Source organism: Gouania willdenowi, chromosome 19, assembly GCF_900634775.1.
Source record: "Gouania willdenowi chromosome 19, fGouWil2.1, whole genome shotgun sequence".
In the NCBI taxonomy this organism is placed as follows: Eukaryota; Metazoa; Chordata; class Actinopteri; order Blenniiformes; family Gobiesocidae; genus Gouania; species Gouania willdenowi.
Window position 1 is genome coordinate 12,702,722 of NC_041062.1, and position 12,167 is coordinate 12,714,888.

Consider the following 12,167-nt stretch of genomic DNA (forward strand, 5'->3'; position numbering starts at 1 on the left):
GTTGCCCAGGTTTAGCTGCAACTTTTCCCGTTTTGCAACCTGCAAATCTCTGAATATTTTTTAGACTTAGCTGGTCACTGAGTCAATATATAGGACCTAGAGGTACAGTTTCCTTGTCATCCTAAAACAGGTTCTGATTGAGATATTCCCAGTTACAATGCAAATTAAATGCTATGATTTTAAACGCTAGAAACTCATCCAATCTGGCAATGCTCGCTGGTCAAGTGCAACGTCACAACGTTATTTTGGAGCGGGGAGTTATGGGGGATGAAGTTTAAAACAAGACATCAGACTCAGAATCATCTCGCAAAGCACCACATTTCCAAAATAAAGTTTAATGGAAAATACACTGCAACTCTTTTTTAATTCTACTGTTCATAAAATACATATAAGTATTTACTTTTTTTTCTGGTTCATATAAAAACAGTTTAAACGAATCATTTGACTATTTAAATGAGTAGCATTTTGCTCACAGGTCTACAAACTGCCTCAAAAGATGACTGCTAAATATTAATGACATTATACTATGCTGTTGTACAATAATACATATATTTTTTTCTTCAACATAAAATTGTTACTTTTGGATACCATCAAACACATTTTCATAATTCACATAAAATGTAACTTGGAAATAAAAACAATAAACTCAATAATTATGTAACCACTTTTTTCAGAACGAGTACAAATACTATAAGTAGCTTACTGATATAAATGCCTAATTTTGTCAATACAGGTTCTATGAATAATGAAAATAAACAAAATTTTGATCTTATAATTGTTCTTTTGTTTCAAATAAACTTCTTGACATTTAAACTTTTCATTAAAAACTTTTTTTCCAAACTAAAATTTGTTTTTTCTGTACTTTTATGAACATTCAAAGTGTTGCAGACATTAGAATTATTTCACACAGCCGATTGTTCTTTCACAATCAAACTTAAATGATAAATTTCATATTTTTGATTTAGGCTACAATTACACCATTGGTATCGGACTGTGGTATTGGAGCATGTTTTACAAGCACGAGTACAGCCTTGGTATTGAGTGCAATACCCAATACCAGTATTGGCCCATATGTGTATAATTGTATTCAGTCTCACTGTGCATTTACAACATTTGGCAGAGTATCCACAGGGTCTTTGAGATGAATGAGAAAGGAAACCAGCCCCATCGAAGGCAAATGTCCTTTGATGCCCCAGTCCCCATGATGTAAGGAACTGTCCTCATTTATCTTCAGTGGACAGGAAACAGAAGCATCGCACTGTGAGGAAATGGCTTGGACAAGATGTTGAGAACTTTGAGGAACTGGTGACCCGTCATGAATTGCCCTGATCACTGACACAGAGGATCTATTGTGCTCTGGCACTGCAGAGAAAGAGCACACTAGTCACTGTGCACAGCATACATCTGTCTGTGTTCCCCAGCAGCACAGCTTTCTCCTCAGCTCTGCTTGCACCTGTGAGTGATTCAAAACGTAATTGCATGTTATCTGTTAAATATTTTTTCAAACAATTTTATCTGTCTTTTTTTTTTGTATTTTTTTTGCAAAAGCTTGTCATTATACTAAACTCTCCAACAAAACATTTCCCTGATGTTTGTTTCTTATAATGTCTGGATTAAAACACATTGCGAGACATTATCTCTTTAACACTGAATCAAAAAAAGTAAATTATGATAATAAAATAAAAACAACAAACCTCTTTATTGGCATAGCAGTAGAGTATAGCCACCAAAAATCCCTGCAGATAAAACCAGATTTTAAGTCATTTGTCATTTTCGCAGTTATATATTTATACAATGATATTTATACTTGTTTAAATATATAGAAAATTCATAGTATAATAGCAGTGCAGGATGGAAAGCATATGGCTGCTCTGTCCAAACCCTAAAATAGCTTTAGGTTTACATTATCTGGCTTAAAATGATGAAACATTGCTTCTTTGACCCTCAAACTACGAACCGTTGCATTTTCATTGTCACAATAGGGTTTTAATTGAACTTACCTGAAACGAACTTATAAAAAGGGAGAAGAACACCTTTATGTAGCGTAAAGTACCGGTCGTCTGTTCATCAGTGGCAAAGATGAATATGACCTCATGGATACCAAATAGAGGGATGAGGGTAAGGGTTGCTTTGGCAAGCCTACATGGAAAACATAGAGGAAAGACTTGAAAAAAGCTAGATTGTTTGTTTATTTCTTTAAAAGAAGTTTCATTAAAACAGATCAGTTGTCACTGAAAAGCAACAACTTACCGAAGTTTGAAATCAGGGTTCTGATTCTGGTTTCTGCTCGTAGTTTGGTAAATATGACCCTCAAAATCTTCACAAAAATGATGAAATTGACCCTTTGATGACAGACACAAAGGGATCATGTTACAGCCATTTAGAAAAAACAGGTTTAAAAGAAGTACAATGAATGGTGTTTGCACCAGTGAGGTAAAAAGAACAGGGAAGCGAATAATCCACCAGTAGCTCATGTTCTCGTTGACAGCCCAGCAACTGTGTGGAATAGAAATATGTGTTTGTTCTTCTATGATGGGGGTCAAGGCTTAACATGGCTAGTAGCCTAACAAAAGAAAAGTAAATACATGTGTTCCTTACTCTTTGTTTTCCTTCAACATCTTCATCACCATCCAGGGAACCACGAAAAATAGGGGAGTCCCTGCATGAAATGCAAATCAAAGACGACACATCTTTGTACCATAATTCAGCTGCTTTATCCACTTAGGAACCTGTTTGTAGCTCCAGCATATTCAGAGTATACTCTGCATTAAATACATCTACCTAATGGATGGTCATCCATCCATCCATCCATCCATTTTCATACCTGCTTATTCCCGTTTAACAGGGTCGCGGGGGTCTGCCGGTGCCAATCTCCGGCCCTCATAGGGCGCTGGGCGGGGGTACACCCTGGACAGGGCGCCAGTCCATCACATGGCAACACAGACACAGACGACCATTCACTCTCTCATTCACTCCTATGGGCAATTTAGAGACTCCAATCAACCTTAGTCATGTTTTTGGATTGTGGGAGGAAGCCGGAGGACCCAGAGGAAACCCACGCAGCACGGGGAGAACAAGTCCACCCCAGGGCTTGAACCCAGGACCTTCTTGCTGTGGGGCGGACGTGCTAACCACTAAGCCACCGTGCGCCCTTTGGATGGTAATCGTGTTAGAAAAATTAGAACATGAGCTGTATTTGCTTTTTGACACGGTTTGATGAAGTGTTTCCTTCATAATAGCAGCCAATGGGCTTCAGAGAGCTCAATGAAGGCCTTTCTTACCCCAGCCAAGACAGATGTAGGGTAGATATTTGTTGCTGTCGATGAACACAGAGGCAATGAGCACTGTGTACAAATATATCGCCTCTCCAAAGAACCAGTAGTGATTGGCCAGGACAAAGTATTGCATCATCACCTGTGCAATTTTACAGCCGACCGCGACCTATGGAGAAGTTGGAATTAAACCATTCTCTGTGAGACTGCACTTAACTTTGATATAACATAGTGTGTCAACTACCTCATAACTGAGTATCTCCTTTACGTCAGCGCTATTCAGAATTTCTTTTCCCCATTGTTGGTCCAGCATTCTGTCTTTTATAATAACGGCTGCAGCTCTCAAGATGAATGAAAGGAAGAGGTTTGCATGGATGTAGTTTCTGGTGCAACGCAATCTCCTTTCAGATGAAACAATGACAAAAAAAATGTAATTTCGCTATTGAGGATTTCTATGTAGTTACCTGGGTGAGTGTGCTTTATAAAACACAGTGGAACATTAAATATACATACTACAGAAAAGGGCAGTTTTCAATTGGTAAAAGAAAGTCTTTTCAACGCACCCAGTACAATAAGTTGTTCATTGTAATCGTTCCTTTATGTATTGTATAATAGACTGATTAGCAATAAAATAATAAAGAAGCAAATCACATGACTCACCTGAAGCTCAAAGAATAATAAGTGCTGTTACAAGTGTGGCGAGAGACACGGAATAGCCCACGGTGTACAACACCCTGAAGGTCAGCATCATTTGCTGAATCCACATCTGTGGAGAAAAAAAAATAAGAGCCACCTTTAAAATACCTGTATGTGCACATATAGTGTAGTATTTATACTCATATGACAATTTTGTTCATTTGATGCAAAATTGCATGTTGAAAGGTGTTATCTTAAGAAAGAAAGAAAGAAAGAAAGAAAGAAAGAAAGAAAGAAAGAAAGAAAGAAGAAAGAAATCAGCTCCCCTGATACACACATACATCGGCACGATGATTAAGTTGCAGTGGCGAGACGTATTATGTATTACATTAACCTTTATTTACCTCAGGTAATTCAATTAGTATAAATATCTCCATATCCATAGTAGAGTATTTACTGAAATCTGATAGAAATATGGCAATATCACAACAACAACAAAAAAAACAATATATTACCACTAAATAGCTTATTATGTGTGAACAAAATACACAAAATGACGCATTAGGAATAGAATGCCGATGCACGATCTGAGGCCGACATCGGCGAGACGTATGCGTGCTATCTGGGTAGTAACCAGTAGCTCAGATTATGACGAGAAAAAAAGACGATATAATAACGAAGAAGTTCTTCTTAAAAATTAGCAACTGAGGGGGGCAGTATTTCTGAAAATTATTACCAAAATAAACACTTCAAAATAAAACCATAAAATGTTTCAGTACGTGTTCATTTGCAGACGATTGCAATTCACCACTGAAAACAAGTCTATGACTGACGTATTCATGTGCGTAAAAATGATTATCTATATTTAACCCATTCAAAAGGAGCTGTCGGAAAAAGCATTTTGGGTGTAAATATATGGAAATGCCATGCTTGAGCTTGATTTTTGTTCCCATACCTCCTGTGATGTGACCAATTTTTCCTCCTCACACTCGCTGATGTCTCTCCACACGTTCCCCTGGTCGTCTCTTTCCCAAAAGCCATTGGAGCCACATCGCCTTCGCACAACACCCTTTGAAACTGGATAATAATCAATATTCCAGTCAATTCCTGCCAACTTTCATTATGACTAATGATCTGCCGCTATGGAGAGACAGTAGCCTATATATACTGTATGTGTGTGAATAATAAAATTAAGTAATGATAAAATATGACCAGATTGACATGCCAGAATAACAAAACGCATTTTTTTAAACAGAAAATGGTGTCTGACTGTTTAGAAGTTGATTTTGTTTTATTTTCAAATAATAAAAATACATTCAAATTACACATAGCAGCTTTCAAAATCAAATTAAAATTTTGAAGGGCGTTTTATATATTGTGCTTTTATTGCCACTATAGGCTCTTTACATTGTCAGCAACATGCAATAATCAGAGCTGCATTATGGGCTTGGTTAGCTTTTAGTTTAATTTTTTTAGGTCTAGGTCTGAAAATAAGAATAATTAGTTTTCTTCTGACCTAACTGAATCAATAAAGCTCAAATATATATTATTTCTAAATAATTATTTAGGTGAGAGTTTATCCAAATGTGAGTTTTTGAGCTTTCTCTTCGGATTATTGGGCCCAAATGTGAACAGTTTGGTAGCACATTGGTGTCAAAGTCACTGATTTCCATCAATAAGTTTTAAGTTGTACACTACTTTATTTCTAGAATATTTATGTAAAGATAATGAAAGGTTCTAAATTGGCAAAAGGTGAATGTGATCACCTGGGCTGCATCGCAAAGACATCCGCGGCTCTCCTCAAAATATAAATAACTCCAGTATGAATGAGGACAATGGAAATGGAAATGTTATTGACATTGTACGGTACAATACTGATATACAGCTGACTACACATTAAACACACACTCACGTCACAAACAGAATCCCACAAAAGTTCACTTTAGGCTCACGGTTACCTTTATCGTACCAGGGCAGGTAAAAAGGACATGAAATGTTGATCATATGACCAGCAGGTGCATCTGGCCAGCAGGCATATCTGTCAAATGTCCTGTTACAGAACAACCCCACTAGAACAACAACAATAAAAAAATACATCTTAAGAAAAGTATCTTACACTCTGAATAGAACAGTATACTCCAAAAGCATAGATTATTGATTTCTGCATGATTAGGAATGAATAAATTGCCAATGACGCAATGGAAGAGCGAGAGGGGTTGTCGGGGAAACAAGCCAACTCTGAATCCTGATTGGACAACCCACATGACCTAGCTGATTATTAATCTGACAGCATATTGAACCCACTAAAACATAGCGGCAGATGTTTGGTTGATTAAGGAGGAGGAAAACAAGGTTTAAAGCAGAGGAGAGTGCATATTTGCTGCCACTGTGATTGTTGAGGAGGAGTGAAATATGAAAAAAGTTATTTATATGATTCTGTACATCGTTAATTGTCGCTGCAGTAACAAAGCTTTGATGATGTCACTGGTAGTCTTTTAATCTAAGCCATTCAGTGCAACAAAATAAATAAATACAATTTTAAAATGATCAACGGACATTGTGAAACTAAAAAAAAATGACAATCAAATGCATCACTTCATAGCCGACCAACCAGGTTAAGTTTTCCAAGATGGCTGCCACTGCATCTCCCTGCTCAGCAGCTAAATCATTGGAATCTGATACATTCACCTTGAAATGCTACGTAGCTGATGGTGAAGGAATGCTATATTCCACTTTTTTGGGGGATATTGTTACAAGATTGGATTTACCTGGCTTACCTGTGAAACCGTGTGTGACTGATAATAGCTAGCTGATGTTATAGTTAGCTGCTGTGATAGTTAGCTGCTGATATAGTTAGCTGACGTTATAGCTAGCTGCTGTGATAGTTATCTGACGTTATAGCTAGCTGCTGTTATAGTTAGCTGCTGATATAGTTAGCTGACGTATAGCTAGCTGCTGTGATAGTTATCTGACGGTATAGCTAGCTGATTGGTCGTAGCTCTGTATCCTAGACTATCTACTGCCTTATTTATGTGACTTATCTCTATCTCTGTTATAGTTTAGCTGCTGATATAGTTAGCTGACGTTATAGCTAGCTGTTGTTGTTATAGTTATCTGCTGTGATAGTTAGCTGACGTATAGCTAGCTGCGTTATAGTTAGCTGCTGATATAGTTAGCTGACGTTATAGCTAGCTGCTGTTATAGTTAGCTGCTGTGATAGTTAGCTGACGTTATAGCTAGCTGCTGATAGTTAGCTGCGTTATAGTTAGCTGCGTTATAGCTAGCTGCTGTGATAGTTATCTGACGTTATAGCTAGCTGCTGTTATAGTTAGCTGCTGATATAGTTAGCTGACGTTATAGCTAGCTGCTGTTGATAGTTAGCTGCTGTGATAGCTAGCTGCGTTATAGTTAGCTGCTGATATAGTTAGCTGACGTTATAGCTAGCTGCTGTTATAGTTAGCTGCTGTGATAGTTAGCTTCAGTGATAGTTAGCTGCTGTTGTAGTTAGCTGCTGTGATAGTTAGCTGGTGTTATAGTTAGCTGCTGTGATAGTTAGCTGCTGTTATAGTTAGCTGATGTGATAGTTAGCTGCTGTTATAGTTAGCTGCTGTGATAGTTAGCTGCTGTTATAGTTAGCTGCTGTGATAGTTAGCTGCTGTTATAGTTAGCTGCTGTGATAGTTAAGCTGCCAGGGGGCCCCATTTTCAAATGACTACTCCTCCGTTAGTTCTCGTTAGATCGGAATGCAGTTTGGTATGAATACTCTATGAATGAATATGATGAGACACTCGGAGCCCTTTTTTTTAAAAAATGGGGCCCGGAAGCCCACCCCGCATTTACAGTAATTTCCAAATTTATAGGAACATAGTCGTGTGATATATTGTTTCAAAGGTAATTCAACGTAGATTATGATCATGCCTCACACAGGCCCGAAGGGACTACTCCTTCATTAATGCTCGTTGAATCAGGCTGTAATTTGACATGGATGTTCTATGAGCGGATGTCAAGAGCCTCTCTGAGACCTGAGTCATTTCACTGAATTCTCAGGAATGTGGTATGCTATTTGGTGTGAAGACGTTCTGCGGGCCCGGCTGTAGTTCATCCGAACTTGTTACTTTTACTTGAATATTTTATGTATGACTTGTACTTGAGTACAATTTCAATCAAGTAACAGTACTTGTACTTGAGTAGGATGTATCAGTGCTCTGTAAACCTCTGACTGTATCAAATACAACACTGTAACTTAGTAGCATTGGTCCTAATGAGTTGAATTAAATATTCTGAAATAAAAAAGATTAATTTTATACTAAATGTTATTTGACTGCACATGGAGAAGAGAATAGACTGCATGTCCTAAGCTGTGTGAGTAAACGCTATAAAGGCAATGTTAGAATAATGCTAGGTCGCAGTAGCGATTTCTCTGCTGGTTTAAACATAAGGACATTTGCTGAATAGGTTTTTCCTGAAATATAAATATTTTCAAAATGTATTCCCTTGTTAAACATTTCTCATGGATTCAGAAAGGCAAGAAAAGCTTTGTTTTACCACTGCTACAAAGGCGTTCACATTTTCTCATTTGCATATGATTAGGACTGACTGTACTTCACAACGTTTCACAAAAACTTTTCATACCTTCAGGCAGTGGCTCAGTCAGAATAACTTCAACACACTTGTTCTTATACTGTACCCACTTCAAGTACGTCTCCTTCAACACCTTGCCTTTGACCACTTCAAACTGTTAAACGTATTAAAGAAACGACAGATCTTTGAGCTTAATTTACAAAAAAGAGAATCCTCAAGATTAATTAATTTGTGGTAAATTATTTATACTGACCTTTGGCAGTTTGAGAAATATGAGGCAGAATAACGCAACCCTGCTGTACGCCGTAATCATCTCTTCAAGCCTAGAGGTAAAACAGAGCAAAGATGAATACTTTTTAAAACACAATTAACATGCACTTGGTTGTGAAGATTTGCTGGTTTTTAAGGTGAAGAGGATAATTGTATATTAGTAAAATTATATTTATTAGTAGTATAATTCTTATACTGTAAACACGTTAACAATCACTTTACTCTGGAATATCAGTGATCAATGTCACATGCACTATTGTAACTGTTGGCACATATTTTACTAGGAAAAAAAAAAAAAAAACTTGAATTAATGAATGCCTTAGTTACTTTCGTGATTTTTTTAACTCAATCTTTTTTACTTCAATCATTTGTTGATGTAGTTTTGTTCAGTGAGTGGTATTGTTTGTTGTCTGTTTTAAGAGCACACAAAAGTTGATTCATTGTATACTGACAGTGCATGTTTATATACTATCTGAAAATGCTCCAAAAAAACACATTTGAAACTAATTAATGAACTGCAAGTTAAAAAAATTAAAGAAATCTAATTTAATCTAAATAATAAAAAAAAAAATAATTAAAAATTGTATTTGAAATCTATCCAAATTGGCACAATTTTGGGTGGTGACTCAGACGTTGAGAACTTCTCTTGTAAAAAAAAAATATTCAACATAGAGGAAAAGCAGTCCTACGTGAGGTTTGAAAACTCAGTTTGCATGCTGACCTTTCTCTTTTAATCAGAATCTGCTGTATTAGCTTTTTTCTTCACTCAGGCTGTGAGTATTCCTCTGCTCTGGTTTCGAAGCTGTCTAAAAACAATTCCTGCTTCGAAGGCTTTTCTCACGTGTGGGGTGAAATTACTGTAATTACAACATATTAGCATTTAAAAACTGTTAGATTTATTTTAATAGTGCAAATATTGTCTGAGACAGATAATGACACTTTCAATTAGATATGGTAATTTAAAGCGTGCGATATATATACATATATATATATATACAGCATATTTCCTTTAATAAAAGCTAAGAAGAAGAAGAAAAAACCCATTAATGAAGCATTTGGAAATGGTGAATGAATCAAACTCACTCTCCCTGTTGTGGCACTTGTACCTTTTAATGATGAATGACTTTAAAGTGAGTGATAACATATTTCTTTCCACTTAAATGTCACGTTGACATAACGAGTAAAACTGTGGCCAGAATCTATTCTTTATTAAAAAAAGAATGGATTTCTCCCACTGTGCACTTTACATTTGCTTATGCAAAATGTCTTCTGTGAAAAAGTGCGTATAGCAAATTGGGTACCCTTTATGTCAAAGACTTTCTTTTATTTCTTGAAACACCATATTACTGTGTACTTTGCTTAACAGGGATAATGATGACACTTCTTTTCAATGCCTATTATTATATTGAGTTACATCAAACTGCACAAAGCCTTGATTCTTCTTTCTTCCAAATCTTTATGACAGTATATTTGCTAATGTTTACAAGTAGTATATCTAAATATGATTGATATTTTGCATTTAGAACATCAAAGAAAATGATCGGTTATATGTCAAGTTTGTATTTGGCAGCTTTGACAATTTTTCACAGTAATATGAAATAAAAGATAAATAAGTTGATTCTTGACAACTAAAATGAGTGTTATTACGAAATAGCAAAAAACGTTTGATTTAATTTTTGACAACTTGCAATTACTCATTTAGACTCTTAATGGCTTTCAAATGTTTTTACAGCGCACGGAAAGATGATAAAAAGATGTTTATTTCATATATATTATTTAAAAAACAAAAAAGTGATTTGTGATTAAAGATAGAAACATAAATATTGTTGCCAAAAAAATAAATAAAAAACCCGGGCTCAGTTGCCATGCTGTGTTCTTGCGTGGCTCATTCTGAAGTGATATTTTAAAAGGAGGGTGTGGCATGGCCCCACATGTGGTGAAAGCAGGGTTTGGGTTCTACTACCTCGGGGTCAGCTGTCACTGTGCCGTCAATGGATGGCATTTGGTAACTGTCACCTGTGGTAGCGTGAGGGTGAGGTCACGACACTCTCACATGAAGCTGGAGAGACTTCTTGATATGACTGAAATTATAAAGTCACCTGAAAAATTGTGACCACTATATGAAAATTCAGTCTGCAAAAGTGCACTTTTTATTCAGTGCTAGAAAAAAAATCTTTGAAGCAAAGTGTTACACATGCAGCGTAAAAGCATTTTATAATAAATCCTCCCTGCTTTCCACTGCTTTGCTCACCATACAGGAAACCAGAGCCTAAACCAGGATCTCTAAAAATTAAACTGAAGGGATCATCATATCGCAGACACCTGTAGAATGTGCTCAGCCTCAGCTGCCCCTTTATTCTGTATCAACAAAAAATGTGAAGCACTTGGTAATGTGTTTTTCGACTATCTGACTCTGAATTTGACCAATTATGAAAAAATGCATTAAAATAGTCAAGGAATTTTACATTTAAATATCATATGAACATTTCCACTGCTCTGTACAATGAGCAAATAAGTGTAAATGAAGCAGAAAAGATAAACCACACAATTAAAAAAAAGCCCCTTTTTCATATAATCTATAAACATTAAATGCTTAATTTAAATTCCCAATTTTTGAGAAACAAATAATTCCTGTAGTTATGAAACATCTGCTATAATACTACACTGCACATAATTTCAATAAATACTTTCATGCTACAATGTACTGTATATAAAAGGACTCAAACATATCAAAGACTAAATGAAAAATCCCTTTACTTACAGTGCGATGCTCCTCCAGATGTCGGAAAGCTGTAGTGACAGATGCAGAGTGTTGGTGCGCAGCTGGAAGCATCGGTGTGCATGAAGTGAGGCTGAAAAGGTTTGTGCACAAAGGGAGCTGGTGCTCTGTGCAACCAAACCTCAAACCTTCTCAATCAGACTGAAACACAAAGTCCTGATCATTATGATTATGTTGGAATTCCATTACCAGACACTGCTGTAAAGCACAGTGCAGTCCTTTCAGACAGTTTCCCTTAAATTTGCCTTTTGATTACTGGAAAAATAAAAAAATAAAAGCAATGGAAAGTGAAAACTGATCATTTAAAAAAAAGTATTTCTCTAAATTTAAAAATGACAAACAAGAATGGGGAATTTGGAACTGAATTCACATTTTTATTGAAAACCAAACCTCACTAAAGTTGAAAAATCTGAGATGTAGGAGAAAAAGTTCATTGTTATATTAGCTTTACAGCCAGGGTGCTCAAGTCTGGTCCGGAGAGCCCCTGTTCAGCATGTTTTAGTACCTCCCTGCCCCATCACACTAAATCTAATGATAGTGTCATCATAGATATCATCTGTAGTAGTTTGGAAATTTAAATTAAATATTTCAGCCAAAATTGAAGTGAATTAGTAATTATTGACTATTCT

The 12,167-nt window shown here is 36.2% G+C and overlaps 1 pseudogene; it reads right to left on the bottom strand.

Annotated features, from left to right (window-relative positions):
* Positions 1-999: 999 nt before the first annotated feature.
* On the bottom strand, positions 1,000-11,642 carry LOC114481732 (glucagon receptor-like; annotated as a pseudogene).
* Positions 11,643-12,167: the final 525 nt, after the last annotated feature.